Source organism: Meles meles, chromosome 15 (genome assembly GCF_922984935.1).
Source record: "Meles meles chromosome 15, mMelMel3.1 paternal haplotype, whole genome shotgun sequence".
NCBI lineage: Eukaryota > Metazoa > Chordata > Mammalia > Carnivora > Mustelidae > Meles > Meles meles.
The window spans coordinates 9,815,720-9,840,168 of record NC_060080.1 but is presented as its reverse complement, the minus strand read 5'-3'; the positions used below and the strand labels follow the sequence as shown (position 1 = coordinate 9,840,168).

Below are 24,449 nucleotides of genomic sequence, written 5' to 3'. Positions count from 1 at the left end.
AAGTGAAAGCATCAGAAAATGCCTCAGGGTAACAGGTGTTTTGTACTTGAGAAGAATGTACTCAATAGGAAACAATGGAAGAGGGTATGTATGTAAGGAGCAATGTGAGGGACACCTGGGTGGCTCAGTTGGTTGGGCATCTGACTCTTGATTTCAGCTGAGGTCATTACCTCAGGGTCATGGCATCAGCCTCAAGTTGGGCTCATGTGCTGGGCACGGAGCCTGCTTAAGATTCTCTCTTTCCCTCTCCCTCTGCCCTGCCATCCATCTCTGTCTTCCTCTCCCTTTCTAACAAAAAATAAAGAGGTGATAGTGAAATCCATTTATATGCAAGGTTGTGGACCAAAGGGGTAGTGAATTGTGAGTGTCCCAAAAAATCTGGACCTCGGTGCTAACTGTTGCTTTGCCATTAACTGAATGACTGAGACGTCATTTAACATCTCTGGATCTCATTTCGTTTTTAAAAATGTGGATTCTGAAAAAGAACTATTTTTTTTTTTGAAGCAAAAATGATGTTACTGTGCTGCAAATGAAGGCTTACATAATCAAATAAGCTTCACGGAGGAGTTGGTCCTCTGTGCATGGGCAGGTAGGTGTGAATACCAGGGACAAGGATGGCCTCTCTTGAGACAAAACTATGGACAGAGAAGACAGCCTTGATGGCAAATTAGATACTAAGTGCTCCCTCTATGCATCCCACACACTGGGCACCTTCACATATTAAAAAAATGCAAACATATAGTTTTGGTTATTGTTTGCAAGTTAGTCTACTGTGAATATACATAGGAAAGGGTCCTCACCATGAGAAATCATACATGGGCCAGGAAATCATCATCTTTAGAAATTAGAGAGAATAAATGCACAGTTTAGGCATTATATTCCTGGTCTAATCAATCAAAAAGAATATATTGATATTCATAGTTGCTCTCTTTTAAAATTAAAATTAATGGATGATTTCCAATGAAGTATGATCAAGATATGATTTGGGAAACACATACAAAGATCTTAAGAAAAACACTGAAGAAATAATATACAGTATCCATAATTTTCTAAGGGAAAAGTTATATTATAAATTATCCATTCATACTGTCATTTGTAACCATTTACACTAGACTGTATTGGCAGCTTCCTTCCTCTCAGCCTCAATCCAAATAATTTTGAAAACAGACCTTCAGTAAAGACATGCTCTGAGGAAGCTCTTATTAAGGTACCAAGCCTTGCTATTTTTTAAATATAAAATAAGCTTCCATTATTTGACAATAAAGGTGATGAATAAAATAACTACAAAAGATAATTTCTGGTAAGAACATAGCTATTAGTAATATAAGCACTTCTAATTGTTGCCAATCCAAATGATTCCCAATTCACTATCTTATAAACATTTTGCTGGATTAGACATTAAAGAAATGATTCAGTTTTTGCTTTGCTGAACTGTTTCTGTTTTCTTCGTCTTTGTGGATTTCTTTTCTTTTTCTTTTTTTACACCTATTTCCTGAATCATTTTATTCAGTTCTCAGAATTGGCTACAGCACCATCTCTGCTGCGGAGGCTTTCTGTTCCTCCCCACGTGGCATTGATCCCTCATGCATTTGGCTTTCTCTGAATGTTATAAATCTTGTATATAGTAGGTGTGTCAGCCAGTGTCCAGTCAGAAAACCATGTGATATTCTACTTTTTTCAAATGAGGAATTTAATGCCAGGAAATAGCTATAATGTGCAGAAGGAGTAGAAGGGCAAGAGAAGGGTTAAGTTCTAACTGGAGGCCGACTCAGATTTACTATTAACCGACAGAATGAGGGAAGCAAGCAAAAGAGAATCATGAACCAAGAAAGCATTATCTCAGAAAAGATTGCCCAAAGTAGTTACACTAAATTAAAGCAAAAATACCAAATAACATCACTTTTCAAAAATGAAAGCTGAACTCCAGACCAATAGCCATACAGCGAACTTGAATCTACACTCTTTGATCGTTCCATCCTAGAAGTATTAAAGTATTTAGATGGTGTGTCTAAAATACTTAAGAGAGAATAGACAGCCATGAGCTATTAAGAAAATCATTCTAAAGCACACAGGCCTTGGAATTAGATAGCGTGATTGGATTGCTCTATTCTTCAAACTCAAAGAAGGGAATATAATTCTATTTCACGGAACTGTGGTTATGATTGAAGAAGGTGAGTGATACAAAGGGATTGTGTGCCCAGGTGCTGAGAGCTATTGTTATTGTTAGAATTTTTTAAAAGATTTATTTATTTATTTATTTTGGGGGTGGTGGTGAGAGGGGCTTAGAGAGAAAGAGAGAGAGAATCTTAAATAGACTCCACACCCAGTGTGGAGCCCGACACAGGGCTCGATCTCATGACCCTGAGATCATAACCTGAGCCAAAACCAAGAGTCACCGTAATTATTATTGTTATTTTAAATTAAAACTCTTTGTCTCCTTTTAACTGTATCTGAATAAACTCACATTTAGGACGATTCATTTGGCTTTCTGGAGGCGTCGATTCTGAAGTACTATAGCCATATATATAATTCTATTGGCACACAGATTCTATTTTAGTTTCTTCTTATTTACATCAACCACAAGCTCTACCCAAGACTCTAAACAGTTCTAGGTGTGTGAAAAATCCTGTCTGATGACTGAATGCGGGGCCAGGCAAGTTTACCAAATGAACGCACCCTGCCAGTCCTGATGGGGGGCAGATTCCCTTACTTCTTTTTGAGGGCGGTCCTCATCCCCCCTTTCCAACATGCCACACTGTTGCCTTTTTTATATTCACATTTCACCAGGATCCAAGATTTCTTTGACATGATTGTGACACTCTTTGTTCCCAGAGCCTACTCATATGGTGATTAATATTGGCTTAGAGTGGAGGAAATGGAGCCAGGAACTTTTATTACAAAGAATAAGCAGATTTTTTTAATAGTGTAAAAAATGTATTTCCATAAGATACTATGTATCTTGCAATTCATTTAAAGTAAATATAATATTTCAAAACATCCTGCATTAAATAAGAATGCACAGATTACATTTACCTAATAAAAACATTTCTAGATGTAAAAAAGTGCTTTTCATTTAAGAACTTACTACAAATAAAATTTTCAAAACCAAGAAGGAAACTCTTAAATAAATCACTTAGTGGCGTATGATACCATAATTTTATTTATGGAACACGGCAGACAGAGTTTTTGCTCAAGAGAAAATGAAGGAAAAAATGGAAATTAAACCACAAATTTAAGAAATGGGTGTTCTTAAATTTCTGGTTAACTGAAATTCAACTTTATTAGGACTAGGGTCCTTTGAGAATCAATTTTTTACTCATAGAAGTGAAAAACTCCTAACAGCAGTAGTATACTTTTTTTTTTTTTAAGATTTTTTATTTATTCATTTGACAGAGAGATCACAAGTAGGCAGAGAGGCAGGCAGAGAGAGAGGAGGAAGCAGGCTTCTTGCGGAGCAGAGAGCCCGATGTGGGACTCGATCCCAGGACCCTGAGATCATGACCTGAGCCAAAGGCAGCGGCTTAATCCACTGAGCCACCCAGGCGCCCCAGTAGTATACTTTTTTATTTCACCAAAAATATTTTTCTTTGATAATTTAGAAACTTATTAATATATCTGTCACATTTATGAATGATATCTGATTAACTTCTTAAATTTAATTACCAATTTAACCCTTCAAATATTTGTGACATTGCAGTTTCTTAAAACACTTTTTTCCCCCAGTGGCCTTAACTATTATAATAAAGGAGTACACTGAAATCCACTTAGGTAAAAATTAGTCTTTTTTTTAAGGTTTTATTTATTTATTTGAGAGAGAGAGAGAGAAAGCATGAGTGGAAGGGGGATGGATATGCAGGAAGGTAGAGGGAGAGGGAGAAGCAGGCTCCCTGCTGAGCAGGGATACCAACATGGGATTCAATCCCAGGACCTTGGAGTCCAACTTGGATTTGAGTTGAGCTGAATGCAGACCCCTAATCGACTGAGACATCCAGGCACCTGTAGTATTAAAGACTATATTCATGAATTATTTCAAGAACTATAGCTTACTGTATTCCCAGTTATGTCTAGATAGAGCAAGACAGATTCCTCTCCTGTCTTCTGAGAGCTCACATTCTAAAAAATAAATCAAGTACAGTTTCTGGAAGGCAGCTATGCTCACCACTATACCACCAACGCCAAGTACAGTTTCTGAATCACCAGGACCTTCATTTCACTTTCCAAGGTTTGTGTAAATGATTTCATCATTGGGGATAAAGAAAGCCCTCTCGTATGCAGGACAGTCTTGGAATTCATGAGCAGAATTTTAAACACTTGACAGGATTTCATGTTGACAGGCCTGTATATTCTGATTTAATTCCCTTTTTCCATCTCTATGACAGTACCAAATGGTTTTCTGGGGTTTTTTGATTTTTGGGTTTCCCCTTAGTTCTTACAATATGGCTTCTGTAGTTTCATGATCCAGTTGGCTTGGTTCTGTGACACTTCGCTGAAGCTTTCCGTTTTCCTCCACTGTCCTCTGTGGCTTCCTTCTTACCAGAAGGTTCTCCACTGGAATCTTCTTTTTTCTGGCTTCGTAATTCCCTTGGATGAATCGCAACACTTTTTTAAATGCTCGGTTTTCAATAAAGGAAATGATTGTGGGGTGCCTGGGTGGCTCAGTGGTTTAAGCTGCTGCCTTCAGCTCAGGTCATGATCTCAGGGCCCTGTGATCGAGTCCCACATCCGGCTCTCTGCTCGGCAGGGAGCCTGCTTCCCTCTCACTCTCTCTGCCTGCCTCTCTGCCTACTTGTGATCTCTCTCTGTCAAATAAATAAATAAAAAATCTTAAAAAAAAAAAAAGAAAAGAAAATGATTGTCCTTCACATTAACTTGGGGTTTGTTGTGAAATGCAATTTTTTTTTTTTTGCAACAATACTCTCTTATGGATACCATTTATAATTCCTCCAAGAGATAATGGCTTCTGTTTTAAAGGACACAATAAAATATATTGTTAAAGAAATGCATACTTCAGCAAAGGATGCTTCTAACATACTGTCAGTCCTCACCACTATTGGATTTTTGGAAGATCATAATTTAAACTATTTGGCTTGGGATATCAATGTATACACTTACCGATCAAGATAAAAAAATTGAGCTATTTGCACATTGATTAGAAATTAAAATGTATATGAGTACATGAAATTTAAAACTTCTAGAAAAAAAAACCCTAAATGGTAAAAATTTAAGATATTTAAGTATTCATTGGAGTATCTATTACCCTCAGCATAAGCATATATAATTATGAATTCAACTATTTACATGTCTTGCAAATGAAATGATATCAAACTGCTGTCCACAAGCTGCATTTAACTCAGACAAGTGATTAAGATTCAGTAATTTTTATTAATAGACTTTATTTTTAGAACAGTTTTCGATCTGGATAGAGTTGTATTTTAAATTTCTATGCCTTTTGCCAATGCAGAATATGATATTGTCACCATTACAGTATCATAAAGAATAGTTTCATGGCCTTAAAATTCACCGTGCCCTACCTCTTCATCCCTTACCTTCCTTACATACTGATCTCTGGGAACCATTGATCTCTTTACTTTCCCTGAATTTTTGCCTTTCAAAGGTATCATATGATTGGAAACATATCAAGTGTCACTATTTTGAATTGGATTCTTTCACTTAGCAATGTGCATCTCAGGCTCCTCCATGTCCTTTCTAGGGTGATGGCTCAGTTGTTTTAGTGCTGAATAATATTCCATTGCAAGGATGTACCACAGTGTGTTTATCCAGGAACCTACAGAGTGATGTCTTGGTTTCTTCCATGTTTTTGCAAATATGAATAACCTGCTAAAAGCATTCATGTGCATGTTTTATGTGAATGTAAATTTTCAACTCATTTGGGTAGTAGTTAGGAGTGCGATTAGTGGTAAGACTGTGTTTAACTTTGTAAAAAGCTGCTGAACTGTCGTCCAAAGTGGCTGTACCTTTCTACATTCCCACCATCAATGGATGAGGGTTCATGTTGCTCCACATCCTTGATGGAATTTTGTGTTGTCAGCGTTTTGGTTTCGTAGCCATTCGAACAGGGTATGTGTAGTGTTATCTCATTTAAAAAATTTTTCTCTAATGACATATGATGTTGAACATTTTATCACATGCTCATTTGCCATCTTCTATCTTCTGTGGTAGAATGTTCAGATATTTTGCCAGTTTTTAAACTGGGGTGTTTGACTTCATGTTTTTGAATTGTATGAGTTCTTTGTATCTTTTCAGTATGAGCCTTTTATCAGTAGGTGTTTCACAAATCTTTCTTTGTAGTCTGTGGATTGTCATTTCATCCTCTTAACAGTGTTTCACAGGGGAGTCCCTTTTTAGATTTATTTATTTATTTTAGTGGGGGGAGGGGCAGAGGGAGAGAGAGAATCTAGCAGACTCCCTGTTGAGTGCAGAGCTGAGCAGGGAGGCCGGCATGGAGCTCGATCCCAGGACCCGGAGATAATGACCTGAGAAAAGATGAAGAGTCAGCTCCTTAACCTACTGAGCCATCCAGGTGCCCCCAGAGGAGTGGTTTCTAATTTTCATGATGTCTCAGCACCTTTTTTTTCCTTTCATGGATCTTGGTTTTGCTATTGTATCTAATAACTCATTGCCAAACTCAGAATCATCTAGATTTTCTCCTGTTCTAGAAATTTTATGGCTTTGTGTGTTCCATTTGGATATATAACCTATTTTGAGTTAATTTTTGTGAAAGATGTAATGTCAGTGTCTAGATTCTTTTTCTTCTTCCCCCCTTTTTTTTTCATGTGGACATCCAGTTGTCCCAGCATCATTTATTGAAAAGCTGTGTCTTTACTCCTTTGTCAAGAATTAGTTGGCTATATTTCTGTGGGTCTGTTCCTCGACACTCTGGTCTATGCTGTCAGTTTGTGGGTTCTTTCACCAACACTTTGTTGGTGGTTTTATGCTAAGACTGGAAGTTGGGGGGCGCCAGTACTCTGACTTCGTTCTCCGTGATTTTGTTGGCTGTTTGGGTCTTTTGCCTTTCCCTATAAATATGAGAATTGGTTTGTCAATACCCTCAAAGTAACTTGCTGGAATTTAGATGCAGTAAATTATTATTCCCCAATTATTTTCAAAATAAATTGTCAGATAAGCCTTTTCCCCTGGTGAACTAACTAGCTGTTCAGTGTGAGCTAACAGTGGCAGAGTGATGTTGTGTTGGGGACAGTCTCACTGCAGAGCATTCTGTCTTTACACATTAGTCACATGAACTATAAGAATGGATGGAAGAATCAGCTTTCACATTTCATTGGATATTGGCATTTTCATAGTATTTTATATAGCCTGACTTGCATGTTACAAAACATTAAAAAAGTTATTCTGAAGGTAATTGCAAATTCCAGATAACAGATACTAACTATTTACAACACTATTTCAAGGAATAAGTCATGGTCTGAACCCTATTTAAAAACAAAAACAAAAACATGTTTTTCTTGTGGTCTGTGCAGGATTCATTCCTAGTCCATCATTAGGAATCACTGCCTTGTCGCTGCAGAAACTTTAAATTCTGCAACTGCCAACTAAGTCGGCTGCGAAAGGTATGCTTTCAGGAAACGTGAGTACATTGAACAGCAGCCGCAGTCCATCATCAGCACCATCTAAAAGGAACGTGGCAGGACCAGCCTGGACAGAGACCCCAGGGCAACTCTGCAGAGTGTCTGCATTTCCTCTGTTATCTCAGGAATTGCCCCTCACCATTCAGGAGTATCTAGACTTTATTTATTTCTTTTAATATATTTATTTATTCATCAGCTTGAGTGAGAGAGAGAGACAGAACAAGCAGGAGTAGCTGCAGGCAGGGGGAGAAGCAGGATCCCCACTGAGCAAGGAGCCTGGTGCTGGACTTGATCCCAGGACCCTGCCAGAGCTCATGATCTGAGCTGAAGGCAGATGCTTAATCTACTGAGCCACTCAGGCATCCCAGTATCTATACTAAAATATAATTCTTATTTTTCCCATATAGAAATGAGCATGGTAATGCTATATGCCAGAGAGACCTTGCCATCCAAGAAATCTCATTTTTACAGCAAGTGTAAGGATATGTTTCACTCTAAGAAGGCAACAGGGTATAGGGAAAAAGAAGTGAGCAACGTTAGTTCTCCATCATCTCCAATGATTATGCCCATACCGCTTGGTTTCGAGGAACCTCAGTGTCCTCATCTATAAAACGAAGCTATTGACACTTGTTGTGTAGGATGTTAGAGGTGATGACCTTCAACCATGTATAAGGTCACCTGGTATATGTTAAGGAGTCAGTGTACACTTCTTTCATTTAAAGCGTATATGAGGGGGGCACCTGGGTGGCTCAGTCCTTTAGCGTCTGCCTTCGGCTCAGGGCGTGATCCCCAGGGTCCTGGGATCAAGCCCAGCATTGGGTTCCCTGCTTGGCGGGAAGCCTGCTTCTCCATCTCCCACTCTCCCCTGCTTGTGTTCCCTCTCTCGTTGTGTCTCTCTCTGTCAAATAAATAAATAAAATCTTTAAAAAAAACAAATTATTTGTGAGGTATTTAATGGTTCTCCCTTTTGCATCTGATTTTATAAATGAGAAATCTATAACCTCATCCACCAGACAAGTCCTTGAAGAAGGTTCATCTCTCTTTCCCATTTTAATTTTTACAACTGGAACTCTCTTTTCTTTCCTAAATTCTTGTTTTCAAGATGATTTTTCATTTTCTGCCAGTGTCATAGTGTGTTCTCATAAAAATAAAAGTGGGAACTTATTCACAACCGTAATGAAAAGATCCGGGTAGGAGTTAAAGGCTGGATATCATATGAATAGCTAGTGTGCACAATGGTGGGACGTCTGAGCTATGTAAGGTATGTTGTGTGTTTGACAGTTATGACTGTCTGAATGTTGTAGGTCAATAAATAAAAGTCAATTTATTATTTTATTATTGGTTTACAGGATGCTGTTTGTGAAAAACAGAAAAAGGAAGAATATATGCTGGGACACATTTTCCACTTTCCTACTAATTACAATATTCATATATTACATGAATGGAATTGTAAGATATGTGACCCTTTTAATATTGGATTTCTTTTATTCTGCATAATTTTCTTTTGATCCATTTAAGTCATTAGGTATCAAACTAGTTTCTTTTTTTTTTTAATATTTTATTTATTTATTTGACACAGAGAGAGAGAGATCACAAGTAGAGTAGCAGGCAGAGAGAGAGGGGGAAGCAGGCTCCCTGCAGAGCAGAGAGCCCGATGCGGGGCTCGATCCCAGGACCCTGAGACCATGACCTGAGCCGAAGGCAGCAGCTTAACCCACTGAACCACCCAGGCGCCCCTCAAACTAGTTTCTTAATTTTTGTTACTCCATAGTATTTCACGCTATGAATTTACTGAAGTTTCTTTATGGGAAATTTTTTTCCAGTTTTTGAGTAGTACAGATAAATCTCCCATGAACACTCTTGTATTGAATTTTATGGGGACATAAGTATTTCTTTTCTCTGGAGAAAACGTCCAGAAGTGTAATTGCTACACCATATGATTTTACATTGCCATTATCAATGTATGGGTAAGACAGTTTCTCCACATTTTTGCCAACATTTGGGTATTATCAGTGGTTTTGTTTGTTTTTATGTTCTTAGCAATTTTAACAGATAGTCATATCCTATCATGGCCTTACACTCTGTTGCCATAATGACTGCTGAATGCTAAATATGTTCTCATGCTCTTATTTGCCATCTGAGTATCCCCTTCATTGAAATATGTATTCGTGTTTTTTTATGCCCCCCTTTTTATTTGTTAAAGGTGAAAGATTTATTCACTCTGATGAGAAACCAGAGTATTTTTGCCCATTTTTAATTGGATGGAGTTGACTCTTTTTTTATATATTTATTTCTTTATTTTTACTGCTGAGTTTGGAGAGATCATCTTGTATTCCTGATAATGACTCCTTTTCCAGATGTGTGGTTCTCAAATACCTTCTCACAGTCCATGGCTTGTCTTTTCATTCTCTTAACATGGTTTTCACAAAGCAAACATTTTTAATTTTCACAAAGTATAATTTAAAATTTAGTTTATAAGTTTTATTTTTTGGATCATGATTTTGATGTGAGACTCAAACCTGTTCATCACGCCAAAGGTTTGCAAGCTTTTATCCTATTTTTTTCCCAAATACTCTATAGTTTCATTTTACACTTAAACCTGTGATCAATTTTTTAAAACATTTATTAGAGAGAAAGAGAGAGAGGGAGGGAGAGTGCAAGCCGAGGGAGGAGCGGAGGGAGAAAGAATCTCGAGCAGACTCCAGGCTGAGTGTGGAGCCCAGATCAGGCTCAGTCTCACGACCAAGAGATCATGACCTGCTCCAAAACCAAGAACCAGATGCTTAACCTACTGAGCCACCCAGTTGCCTCATCAATTTTGAATTAATTTTTGTAGGATATTAAAGATTAGATCAATGTTTCTTTGTTTTGCCTGTTGATATCTGATTGCTGTGGAACATGCCAGGAGAAGTCATCAAGTAAACGGGACTGTCAGTTGACCTTTGAACTCGATCTAGGCCTTTGGAGGCTCCTCACGCCCTCTTAAGGAGGTACTCTGGAGTGTATGTTCTGCCCTCCATCCCCACAGGGTGAGCCATTTTCAAGAATGCAGCCTTGAGAGAGAAAGGTGTTGTTGAGACCATCTGGATGGGTATTGTGGCTGCACTCAGAGCCACTATATAAACTTTTTTAAGATTCCAGCAGGCAGGTGTGGAAATCTACTCATCTTCCAGCCATGCAAGACAAGCTTCGTGTGTAAGTTCTCCGGCTTATTAAAACTACTACCTAACAATCTGGAATGGCCTGCTTCTTTCTTCAGTCTCTCCTTGCCCACCCCTATGGGGGTGAGTTTCAGATTTAACCTGGGAAATTCCTAAGGATGAGGACCAACAGGACTATTTGTTGAAAAAACTGTTCCTCGGGGCTCCTGGGTGGCTCAGTGGGTTAAGCCGCTGCCTTCGGCTGGGGTCCTGATCTCAGGGTCCTGGGATCGAGTCCCACATCAGGCTCTCTGCTCAGCAGGGAGCCTGCTTCCCTCTCTCTCTCTCTGCCTGCCTCTCTTCCTACTTGTGATCTCTCTCTGTCAAATAAATAAATAAAATCTTAAAAAAAAAAAGAAAAAGAAAAAACTGTTCCTCTTCCACTGGATTGATTTTTTGAATTTGTCCAGAAATAGTGGGCCCAACTTGTACAGGGCTATTTGTGGTGCTCTTCTGTTCAATTGATCTATGTGCCTTTTCCTCACTAATATCATGCAGTCTTGATTACCGTAGGTAAAGAGTGATTCCTTCCACTATATTCTTTGTAATGATTGTTTTCGATACTTTGGTATGTTTTTTTCCATAAACATTTTAGAAAAGGCTTGTCCATGTCTCTGAAAAAAAAAATCTTACTGAGATTTGTATAAAAATTACATTAAATCTGTATATCAAGTTGGGAAAATTTTTTACTTTCAGTTCATTTTCTCTCTTTTGTTCAGTTCGGATAATATAATATATATATATTTTTTTCTCTTTTTGTCTTTAATTTCAGTGATTCTTTTCCTGTCCCTTATTCTTGTGTTGGAAGTTTTATTTTACATATTGCATTTCCAAGTTCTAGAATTTCTATTTGGTGTTTTTCTACATCTTTCACTTCTTTGCTTAGACTTTCTACTTCTTTGCTAAGACTTTCTTTCTTTTTTTTTTTTCAAGTATGTTCTTAAAGCTCATTGAGGTATTTGTATGATGGCTGCCTTAAAATTCTCATGGGTAATATATTAGCTCTGTTGTCTTGGTGTGAGCATTTATTGATTATTTTCCTCCTTCAAGTTGAGATTGTCCAGATTTTTTTTTTTTTTGACAGGTGATTTTTTTTTTTTAAAGATTTTATTTATTTGACAGAGATCACAAGTAGGCAGAGAGGCAGGCAGAGAGAGAGGAAGGGAAGCAGGCTCCCTGCTGAGCAGGGAGCCTGATTCAGGGCTCAATCCCAAGACCCTGAGACCATGACTCGAGCCAAAGGCAGAGGCTTTAACCCACTGAGCCACCCAGGTGCCCCATGACAGGTGATTTTTGATAGAAGTTGTGATGTTTTACATATCAGGCTATAAATCTCTCTATCTTATTTAAATCTGTTTTTGGCTTGCCTTCTATGACACTGCCCCATCAGGGGAAAGTAGTGCAGGCACCGACTGCTTACTGACATAGAAGGAGAAGATCATGTATGCTCCACTCAGCATCTGTTGACACCTGGGAGAAGGTTCTTTGTTACTCCTCGGTTGGAGAAGGGGCACAGCTGTTTCCTGGATGTCTACTACACTATCCTGTTTGGAAGGACGGGAATGCCTTATTACTATTTCCCACATGGCTTCCATTGCCGTGGAACGGGCCTGGCCTGTTATATCTGGGTGCCTTTGGAAGTCCTGACTCTCCACTCTCCACGAGGCCTCTCCTCACACCACTCCAGCTAGAAGATGGATGGATATCTCTCTGTCACCAGGTGGAGGTGGAAGTTGAGGGTCTCATGGGTTCTCCACTGATTCAGTGAGGATGTAGGCCCCTCATTCCTGTGCAGCAGGAATGGAAATCTTCACTTCCTCTTTAGTTCTAGGTTTTGCTGTGCAATTTTAATAAATTTCTGTAAATAAACTGTAAAGTTTCAATAAATTTTAAAATGCTGAAATCTTAAACTCATGGATTAAATTTCATATTTGAATGAATCTATTAAAATTTGCTCCTCCATGCTGAGGTTTATTTGTACATTTCAAGCTAGAGCAACTACTCCTGTTGTTCTGAATTCAATTATGAAATTCTGGCTTTGACCTTTAACAAGCTTCTAGAGATGTATAAAAACATGAGAACATTAATAAGTTATTAGGCTTGCCGGCATCCGCTAGTGAGAAATGTCATTTTGTTTCAACATGCTATCCTGTTATCATGACTTGAATAGTTACAGGACTGTTTTATATTCCCTTGTGCTTCTGAGTTTTTTACCTCACATCTTCTGCCTTAGACTAGTCACTCATCAGCGTTAATTTCACCTTCCGGTCTCTAGGTTTTTCACAACAGCCAAAAGGACCCAAAGGTTAATTTCTACTAGACCATTTTGGATGGTATATACACCTTCTGTTGTCATCTCTGTTCCTGTTGTCCTTTTCCTCACAAGCTCCCCAGCTTCGTTCCTTCTGGTGTATCCATTCTATTATTAAATAGTCATTTTCGGGTATTTTTGAATCTCAGGCCATGCGTGTACACAATATTCTGTCCTCTTGCTTGGAATCCACAATCATCCTAAGTTAAACTTCTTGCAGCCCTTGGTAAATCATCTCAGGAATTCTACCTACTTAGAAATTTTCCATGACACTGCCCTACATATTCCTAAATTAAGTCCAGTATTAACTGTTAACACATAAATCTTGAACTCTTTGCTGTTTTTTTCTTTTTAAGATAAACATTTTAGGGCAGTTTTTAATCTATAAAAAAATGAAGGTACCACAGAGTTTCCGTATACTCACACCAGTTTCCTGTATGATTAACATTTTATACTAGAATAGTCAAATAATTTTAGTTCCTGGTACATTCTTATTAACTGAAGTCCCTATTTTATTCAGATATCCTTATTTTTTACCTGCTATTTCTGTTCCAGGAGTACGTCCCGGATAGTACTTTACATTTCACTGTCATGTCTTCTTAGGCATCTGTTGGATGTGACAGTTTCTTAGACATTTCTTCTTTTCAGTGATCTTGAGAATTTTGAGGAATACTGGATATTGTGTAGAATGTCCCTCAGTTTGGATTTATTTGTTTTTTCTTTCATGATTAGAATGGGTGATGATGTTTTAGGGGAGAATATTGCAGAGGGAAAAGGCCATTTTCATCACTTCATGTCAAGAGTGCATGCTCTCAATATGACTTCTTGATTTGACCTTTAGCACTTGACAAGGGTTTGTCAGGCTTCTTCACTGAAACGTACTTTATTTTCCCCATTTCCATACTGTACACTTTGGAAGGGAGTCACTGTGTTCAGCTCACACTTAAGGAATGAGTGGTCAGACATCATTTCCCTGAAAGTGACGCTCGTTATCTACGCAAATCATTTGGAATCCTGCATGGGAGGTCCATCTCTTCTTCATCTATTTTTTTAGTCATTAATTTATATTATTATAAACTCATGAGTATTTTGTATGTATAATTCTTCTTTATTTCATTGCTCTGATTGTTCTAGCTTTGGCCATTGGGAGCTCTTTGAATTGGCTCCTTTTGCATGTGTTGTGTCTTTGGCATGAGAGCAAGAAATAATTATATTTCCCAAAATTCCTTCAATACTGTTCTACATGCAACACATTTCTGATGCTAATATCTGCTGTGTGTTTGTATGTGTGGATGTGTAGGTGGTATAGTTTACATATAATGAGAGACAAAATGGTGTGCAAGGAAAAAAAAAATACGATTCAGGTCTCAGTTTCCAAAATCCATGATTGAGCTTGTGATCTTTAAGAAAACTTCACTTAATCCCATGTTCCATATCTCAAGAAGGAACACCATCCTTATTCACCTGGAAATTGTGAACTTGAAACATCCAATCAGTCACCTTGTGCAACAATCTTGCCACTTAATTACCATTCAGTAATTGTGATTTTCCCTGTCTCTGCTGCCACCATCTTTTTACCATCTGCTTTTACCTCTTACAACTCCAATTGCCTCCAAAGGCAAATTAAATTTGAATATATACAGATTAATGTCATAATTAATAAAGTTTTTAAGAGCAAAACATTTTCATTCAGGGGTACATACATATATAATACAATTATATAAAGACATGCAGTAATCCTCTGCATAATAAATAAGCTCTGGAGTGCTCTTATTTTCTCCCTCTACTTGCTTCTGGCTCTTTCTCATCTTCTAATTTACATATCATATCCTCAGAGTTGCCATCTTTGATCCAAAATTTAGGTTAGAATTTTCAGTTATGGATCCCTGAATTTTATGGAACCTAGAACATAAAACCAGCTTATATCTTTATAGAGATTATTATGATCATAATTTTTCACAATACTGAGGGTCTTTTCCCCTATCTACATTGTAAGTTAGTACTAAAATGCATGTAACAATATATTACCTGCTGATAATCATTTGAATTTTTAAGTTTCCCATACATTAATAGAGAAACTATTATTACAAGATCTTTTGTGGGTATCAAATTAAGTATTTTCAAGTCTGATGCCTGCTACAACATAAACGATGATAATCAAGCTTACTAGACCATAATGCTGCCCATAACTATGTTCATAGTGCTTTTCTCATCAAACCTCAGTAAATACACATATCTGCATGCTACAGAAAAGGTCTGTTTATTAACCCACAAAACAGTTCGAATTGAGATTCTGCTGCTTATTAACATCAGGAACTGGGGGAAGCTCTAGCTGAAGCCTGGGTTTTCCTGAAGTAGGGATGATAATGCCTAAATCAAAGTGCAAAGATAAAGGATGGTATAGACTTTATTTAATTAGATGAGGGATCCCTATATAATTGTCTCTATCTATATAAAGAATTTTTAAATTTGCAGTTTGGTATTATGTTATCAAAACAACTTTACACTTAATGTCATTCTGTTTAATTTCATGTTAATGAATCATCTTATATATAAAAAAGTTAAAAAATATGAGATTTTATATACCCAACACCTAGGATAAAATATAACATTTTTACAAATTACAGAAGTACCTTGAGTTCTGTCTTCTATTACTTTCCCTCTTTGTTAGAAGATGACCAGTATTCTGAAATTTGAATATTCCTTTTCATGTATCTTTTTGCTTACCTATTATTTTATATATTTCAACTCAGCAATACATACCAATTTAACTAATTTAAAAGAAACCTTATATAAATGCTATTATATATGCATATATGTATACATATTTACATATATATCTGCACAAATCTAAACTAAATTTATGTTATCATTTAACGTTATATTTATAAGAATTGTACTTACTGGCACATGTGTCTCTAATATTTTTCAATTTCATCATATAAATATATCAGAGTTGAGAACTGATTTATCCATTTAATTATCCACAGTGATTTAGATCAGCAATATCCAAGAGCATTTTCTGCAATGAAATAAATGCACAGATGATTATTGAGTGCTTTAAATGTAGTTGGTGCAACATAGTAACTGATTTTATTCTATTTTAATTTAGTGATCTAAAATTTAAAAACAATTTAAAGATTTTATTTATTTATTTGAGAGAGATAATTTTGAGAAAGATAGCAGGGAGAGGAACAGAGGGAGAAGGACAGGCAGATTGCACTGAGCGTAGAGCCCAGCCTGGGGCTCAGTCTCACAACCCTGAGATTGTGACCTGAGTTGAAGTCAAGTCTGATGCTTAACTGACTGTGCCACCCACACACCGCTAAAATTTGAATTTGAATAGCCACATGTCCTCAGTAACTACTGTACTGAGCAGCACCGATTTTTTTTTTTTTAAGTTTTAGTTACATTTGCTTATGCTTGTGCATGACTCCTTTGGACATGTGAGAGTTTCTCCTGGATCCATACCAAGTACTAGCATTGATGGGTCACAGGTCAGACATATCCCAAAACTGTAATAGAATTGCCATGTTATTCTCTAAAATTATTGTAACAATTTACACTCCTGCTGTCAGTATGTGGGAGTTCCTGTGTTCCTACTTACTAGGTAACTCTTGACATTGTCAAGCAATAAAAATATCAATATTGTGAGTTTTAACATTTCCCCTTGTGCTTTTAATTTTTATTTACTTAATTACAAGAGAGGTTGAGTACCTTTCATGTTATTTATTGGCCATTTGGAGTTTCATTTCTCTTAAACAGCTGGTCATAAAATGTATCCATTTATTTTATTGGCAAAAATTTAAATGTAGAGCAACCTTCAGTTATGCATTAGTGGTCTCACTGTATTCAAGAAGAATCTGATACAAAGAGAAGCAGAAAATTGTGCAGTTGTGACAGTCATGTCAGTGAATGAGTCCCCTCCCCCAATAATTGTCTTACTGAACTTTGGGATTTTGATGATTTTCTTATTCAGAGAAACTAGAAAGACCAAACACCATGGTCCTGGTTGCCTTATTTGTGACTTAACTGGGTTCGAAAAACAGTGGATGTAGCTTGACTCTGTTGAGTGTTCTGTGGTCCATTGGAGCAGAGTATTGATGAATATTATTAAGACAACCCAGGCTGGAGAAGTTCTCTGTGGGAATGCATCGAACCTGGACCTGCCCAGCATGGTGTTTTCCTATTGCCTGAGATTCCTTTAGATTTGAAATCACTTTTGGGTTTCCTAACTTTAATACCTGCCCCTGTAATTCTCAAATCATTTCAACCTCCCTGGTATATAGCACACACAGAACCTGTGTTTTGGTATTATCAGTAATGAATTTAGAAATTACACAATATGATGTATATTTCTCCCTCCCTCCATAATGGGCTCTGTCCTTCCATCAGGATATGAGTATGTGTATATACATGTCTATAAATATGTCTGTGTGCACCATCTATATCTGTATTTAGTTCAACAAGTGTTCATACTCATGTCCACCTCTAATCCATTACCACAGAGATCATTCTGCCCTCTTCTACTTGGTTTTCTGTTTCTACTTGTTTATTCTACTCCAACAGTGAAAAACTGTGTCCCTCAATCCGCTACCCAATTACAGTTATAACCAGAGTTGTTCAATTCAAATACACATGTAGATGTTTCCAAAATTGTTAACCCACAGCTCGGTGAGACACAATTTTGTCAAAGTGTAATGCTTTGTATAATACTTTTTGCTTTTAGTCTTACAGATTCCACTCATTTCCAAAATTTCTTAAGTCAGCACCTTTCCCCCAACCTGCCCCCAGCCCCCCGCCACCTCCTTCAGTAAAACAGTTTCATACACAGGTAAAACAGATTCTTTTGTCATTCTCTGCATTCCACCCTGGGACCTTCTAATCTCTAAAATGACTCTTGTCCACATTTTTGTATACATCAAAGTCTAGTATTGAACTATAGAGTTCTGTAAGTTTTGACGATTGCACAGTGTCGTGTATCCACTATTCCAGTATCAAACATAAGAGTTCAGGACCTAAAAATTCCCTGTGTCCTATGTATTCAGTCCTCCCACTAAAAACCTCCCACATCACCCCCCAACGACCACTAACTATTTATTGTCTTACGAGTTTGCTTTTCCGGAACGGCATCTAGTTGGATGTAATCTTTTCAGGTTGGTGTCTTTCATTCACCAATATGCAGTTAAGATTTATTCCCATCTTCTCATGGCTTGAGAGCCAATTGTTTGTCATCCTGAGCAGCATTCCATTGTATGGATATAACACAGTTCATCCATTTACCTACTGAAAGATATCTTAGGTGTTTCCAGTTTGGGGCCCTTATAAATAAATCCACTGTAAACTTTCAGGTGCAGTGTTTTTGTGTTTTCTTGTGTGTGGCTGTAAGTTTTCAAATTAATTGTTTAAATATTTAGGAAAGTGACTTCTAGATGATAGGCTAAGATGATGTTTAACTCTGTAAGAAATTACCAAGTTGTATTCATTTTGCAATCCCACCAGCAATGAGGAGAGTTATTGTCCTTCTATATTTTGGTCAGAAGTAGTAGTGTGATTTTTTTTTTTTAATTTACCATTGTGTGTGTGTGTGTGTGTGTGTGTGTGTGTGTGTGTGTGTGTGTGTGTGTTGTACTATGGTACTGCATTGTTGTTTTAATTTGCAACTCCCTTAGGACAGATGATTTTGAGCATCTTTGCATATGCTTCTTTGTTATTTTTATGTCTTCGATGAGGTACCTGTCAGATTTTTCACCCATTTTTCAGGTAGGTTATTTACTCATTGTTGAATTTTAGATGGTTTTGTATATTTTGGATTCACGTCCTATATAAGGTATGTGTTTAGCCAACATTTTCTCCCAGTCTGTGGTTTGTCTTTTCATCTCCCCCCACCCCCGATTCACAATGGGATCTTCAGGAGGGCACATGATGTGGTGAGCACTGGGTCTTACACGAAACTGATAAATGGTTGAACACTACATCTGTAACTAATGATGTACTATATGTTGGCTAATTGAATTTAATTAAACAAAAGAAAAAGGAAACTTCAGGATCTTCACTGTGGTAAACTTCCCTGAAGTAAAGCCCGTGAAAGTGTGGGCACCCCCAAGACTGAGATTCCAGGGGTTTTTCATTGTCCCAACAATTGATCAAGAGTGCCGGTCAGATTGTTCCTACCAGTTGACGGTTTCCCAGCTATGGTTCTCTGGATGCACCTCTCTGTCCAGGTTTCCAGGAGGCAGTTTGTTATGTAGCTTTTATTCTCTTATGTTTCTAGAAAAGACATTGACTTTCAGTTTGTCCAGGCTTCCTTAGTATAAGAATGAATGAGGGTGATAACTTCCAGGATTTGCGCATGTTGGAATTGAAATCAGAAGCCTAATGTATTTTTTATAAATAGAATATGGCTTTTATTGTTGTTGTTTTACTTTACATTTGAATTTATGTTAGTTATATCCTTTTTTGCATTTTGATTATTTTTTTCCTGGTTTGGCCAAATTACTATTGATTCTATATTTCCCATTGCCAACTTGGAAAATTTAATGTGCTTCTCCATTCCATTAATTTTTGACTTTCTTAACCCGGAACTCATGCATTTATTCAGTGAATACTTATTGATTACCTACTACTTAGCGTTTCTTCCTGACATGGGAGTAAAACATTGAACAACATAGAGAAGACGCTGCCATAGTAGAGTTTATATTCTAGGTATTCTAGTGAAGAAAAAATCAAATAAATACACAATAAAATGTCAGTAATCAGTGCTATGGAGGTAAAAATAAATCAGGTAATGGTTTGGAATTGTTTCATTAGTCATTATACTTTGGAAAATTCTGACAAATGTCTGTATTTCTGACAATAAGACACATATTTTCATTGTTTAATTAAAAATAAAAACTCTAGGGGTGCCTGGGTGGCTCAGTGGGTTAAAGCCTCTGCCTTCGGCTCAGGTCATGATCCCGGGGTCCTGGGATCGAGCCCCGCATCGGGTTCTCTGCTCAGCGGGAAGCCTGCTTCCTCCTGTCTCTCTGCCTGCCTCTCTGCCTACTTGAAATCTCTGTCTGTCAAATAAATAAATAAAATCTTTCAAAAAAAAAAAAACAAAACTCTAACTTTCCCCCACAATTAGATTCTACTATCACTTTCCATTATTCCCAGAATGAGCTCTTCAAAATGCTTCTATTTTCTTTTTCTCCCCTTTATTATCAATATCTATATTCACTTATATGGATCATATTTTATTTATTACGTAGATGAAATGAAAAAATAAAATTAAATTAACAATTAAAAATATAAAATTAAAAATAAAATAGAAAATAGAAAAATAGAAAAAAAATCCCTTATAATGCTTAATCTATATTTTATTAAGTTCTATTATATTGCCAATATTATTTTATATTTACTTATATGTATATTCATAGGCATTTGTAGAAATTAGGTATTGCTATATATTTCACATATTTCATTACTCATCACTTTCTTCTTTTCAAAATTTTTCCTCCTTGTAGAGATTTAAAGAAAAATGTTGGTTAGATTCCTCACTCAAATATCTCCTTTACATGAGAATCATGGCTGATAAACTCTTCAATATCTACAAATATCCTTCTTGTGCCCTAGTAAGATATTGACATCTCTGTTGGGTGTAACATCTTTGTATCATATTATTTACTTCTGCTGGTTTTTCTGCGACCTTTTAGCTTCTAGAGTTATACATGAAAAATCTAATGCTGCCCTGATCTTTTCCTTTTTGAGAAAATGTTTCCCCATCCCATCTTTATAAGATTTTTCCCTCCTTTGTGTGTGTGTGTGTGTGACTTCAAAACTCTTATATGTGGTATTATTTTTCTTCATCAGCTCACTAGCACCCAAGTCTTGTTGGAATGCCTTGAATAATGGTAGTACTACACATGGCACAGGTAATGATGGCTGGTGGCTTGTCATTAAGTTGGGACACCTTGTCATCCTGGTGTCCATGCTCTTATTCTTCCCAGACCCACGAATAGAAGACTTTAAACACTTTCGGTACTTGGAAATCAGGCCGATTAGGGAAATTCACACAGGATCAATGTAGTTCTTACACTTCTGCCAGCCAGGCTCTTTCTAGGAGATGAAGATACAGATAGAGATACCGATATACAGACATTATGTGTTTTATTTATAGTTCTCTTAAAGTGATGTCTAGTGCCTGCACTGGCCACAGGAACCTTGCACTACTTTTGTTCTATTGGCTTCCCCTTAGAGCCAAAGCCCTCCTTCCCACTCAGTTATCCACAGGGTGCAGAAAGTGGCTGGGTTATGGCTGGGAGTGGAAGGGAAGAAATATGCTTACGAGTCACCATTTCCTGGAGTCTATTCTAGAAATTGCCTCTGTGGTTGTATATTGATACTGAGAGGTTATAAGGTACTACTTGGACCCTCAGAAAAATGCTTAGGCTATGAATGAAAGCAACCTTAGAAAATTTGTCATAATGAATCATTCTGTATGTTTTTGAAAAATACACAAGGGTTCCATAATAAGCATTTGTTTTAACTGAACAAATGCATTTTCATTTTGGCATATTTTGTCAAGATTTGATGAGATTTCTTATTTAGTAGAATAAGTTTAATAACATCAAAAGAAGGATTTTAGTCAGTCTTATATTCTGGTGAGAATTTTATCTTTGTGTGTGTGAGAATATTTCAGTTTTACTTCCTTAACTAAAGAAATTCTATTTATCATTGAAGTAATTTTCAAACCTCAACGAAATAATTTATGCCTTCTTCTAATTACACGTTTTTGTTAGTATTTGCTTAATATTATAATATTAATATAGTTATTTGACTATCAATCTAAATATTTTTTTCCATGAAACCTGGGCTCTATATAATGTATTTTTAAATAGTCTTTAGCACATATGGGTGTTTAATCGTATTGACAGTAATAGTCATCAGATGAAGATATTAAGTTCCTTGATGTTTTAGAGAGAGCTCAATGATCAGTTTTGCTAAGAGTCTTTAACAGAGACCACTAGGGTTGTTGCTTAATAAGGATATTAAATTTAATTTTTTCTCTTTATTGAAATAGTCTAGAGTTATGTGTAGTGAAATTCCAGAATAAATGAAATATGCTAAAATGTAGACTTTTTTCTTCAATTTTTATTGTTGAGAGAGCAAGAGAGCACACATGGGGTGTAGGGGGAGGGGGAGAGAGAGAGAATCCTAAGCAGGCTCTATTCCCAGCGTGCCTCCCAACACAGGGCTCTATCTCAAGACCTTAAGATCCTAACCTGAGCTGAAATCAAGAGTCAGAGGCTTAACCAACTGAGCCACCCAGGAACCACTAGACTTTTTCTACTAACTGGAACCCTATTCGCAGTTGCAGTTAGCCTAGAAAACTGCTCTCGGATTTGTTTTATCACATAAAAGATCACATGGTTATCACAAATCCACTCAATACTAATTTAAAATGAATTTTCAAAGCTGAAATGAATTACATGTTAATTTGCCTCAGAATTTCTGTAAAGTGGAGTTACCACTATTATAAATCACTGGAGTATTTTCTGAGAGAGGTAAACTTTTAATAAGGAATGACTTTTCTTGTCTAAGTCTAGATAGGAAGCATTTTAGAAAGATAATGAAACATGAACTAAAAATGCCCCGCATGGGAGCGAAGCTGGTGTGTGGGGTAGAGAACGCAGTGAGACTGGAACAGTTTCAGCAGTGGCAGGGTCTCCATCTGTTGGGATCAAAACACAAGTTTTTGCAGCCTTGAGCATGACTTTGGACCGATCGTTTATATTATTCCTTCCAGTGATAGGACTCGATGAGCATAGCGTTAAAAAAAAACTACTTGCCTGTATGAAAGTGAGGAAAATAATTTGTCCTAAAGAAGTGTGACTGTAATTGTTTTTAAATCAAATAGCAGATTCTTCGGACACACTGGCGGCAATAGGATTCGGGTCAGGTGTGCTGAGATTCTAAATTGCTACTGACTTTACCCCAAGGGACAAGATACCATCTGCTACCTGTTCCGTTTGTTATTTGTATTATTGTTGAACTCGTTTGTCTCTTCAGGTGGGTGGATACATGATGTTAGCCTTCCGTTATAGAAGTAAAAAACATGATATTTATTAGTGGATATCTCTTGATATTTAGAACTGTCATTAAGTCATAGTTACTCTAGGCTTCAAATATGCACACTCTAAAAGTCACTGTATTTTTAAAAAATCTAAATCAGAGGCAAGATGTTGTATGTGGAGCAAAGATTTCTACTGTCCTCCACATACCATTAATAATGGTTCTATTTCGGGGCGCCTGGGTGGCTCAGTGGGTTAAGCCTCTGCCTTCGGCTCAGGTCATGATCTCAGGGTCTCTGGGATCGAGCCCCGTATCGGGCTCTCTGCTTGGCAGGGAGCCTGCTTCCTCCCCTCTCTGGCTGCTGCTCTGCCTACTTGTAATCTCTCTCTCTCTCTCTCTCAATCTGTAAAAAAAAAAAAGAAAAAAAAATTAAAAAAAAAAAATGGTTCTATTTCCAATGTTGTCTGCCCAAACCGAGACAGTACCTTGTTCATGTCAAGTGGCCGAATCATAAAGTCTACAGATCCTGGCTTTGGAGGGATTAACAGCCACCGAGGACCAGAGGTACCATCGCCGCAGACTCTTCTAATTTCCCAGGTATCCAAAGGGCAGTACACAAACAAGCCGGGTTGGACGCAGTCTTGGAGTTTTAAGGAAGGAGATGAGGAGCTTGGATATCCACACTTGTAGACATGATGTGGTAGCTCAGGGGACTCCATTACCAACATCTACTGGGTTAGACCACCTGTGTGGTAGAAGCCCCATAGAGTCCCTTCCGTAACACTTTCAGTAGCCTGCCACTCAACGGGCTGCCCCAGGTGTGCCCTGGGGATGGCTTACAGGGAACTTCAGCTCCTGCTCTTCCAGATTATACCTGCCGTGTAGGAAGGCCATCTTGGTCAACAAGAGGCTTTGTGGCGGAGCCATAGAAGGCAGTCCGACCCCACTGCCCCATGATATGGCCTGTGTACTCATCTCTGGGCTGAGGTCTCAGCGGGTGATACTGAAGACTATTTGTGCTAAGTACCAAGTACCCTGCTGGGGCAAGGCAATGAGGCCTAAAGTCACTGAACATATCCCAGGGTTGTTGGAAGCCAGCCCGCCTCTTGACAATTTGGGACTCTCCCTGAACTTTATTTTTAAAGTATGTCCAGCTTTAGCACCAGATTAGGAACCGGGTCATCCTTTAAAACCAGTGCTTTGTCCATGACTAATATTAGGAAGCTAGTCAGGGAGAGCTGCCAAACCACAAAGCATCCTTGCAAGGATGGCCTGGAT

General features: G+C 37.5%; 1 pseudogene; it reads right to left on the bottom strand.

Moving 5' to 3' along the window:
• LOC123925623 overlaps nt 1-23,890 on the bottom strand; it is a 65,055-nt pseudogene extending 41,165 nt beyond the window's left edge.
• Between the last annotated feature and the right edge of the window lie 559 nt (nt 23,891-24,449).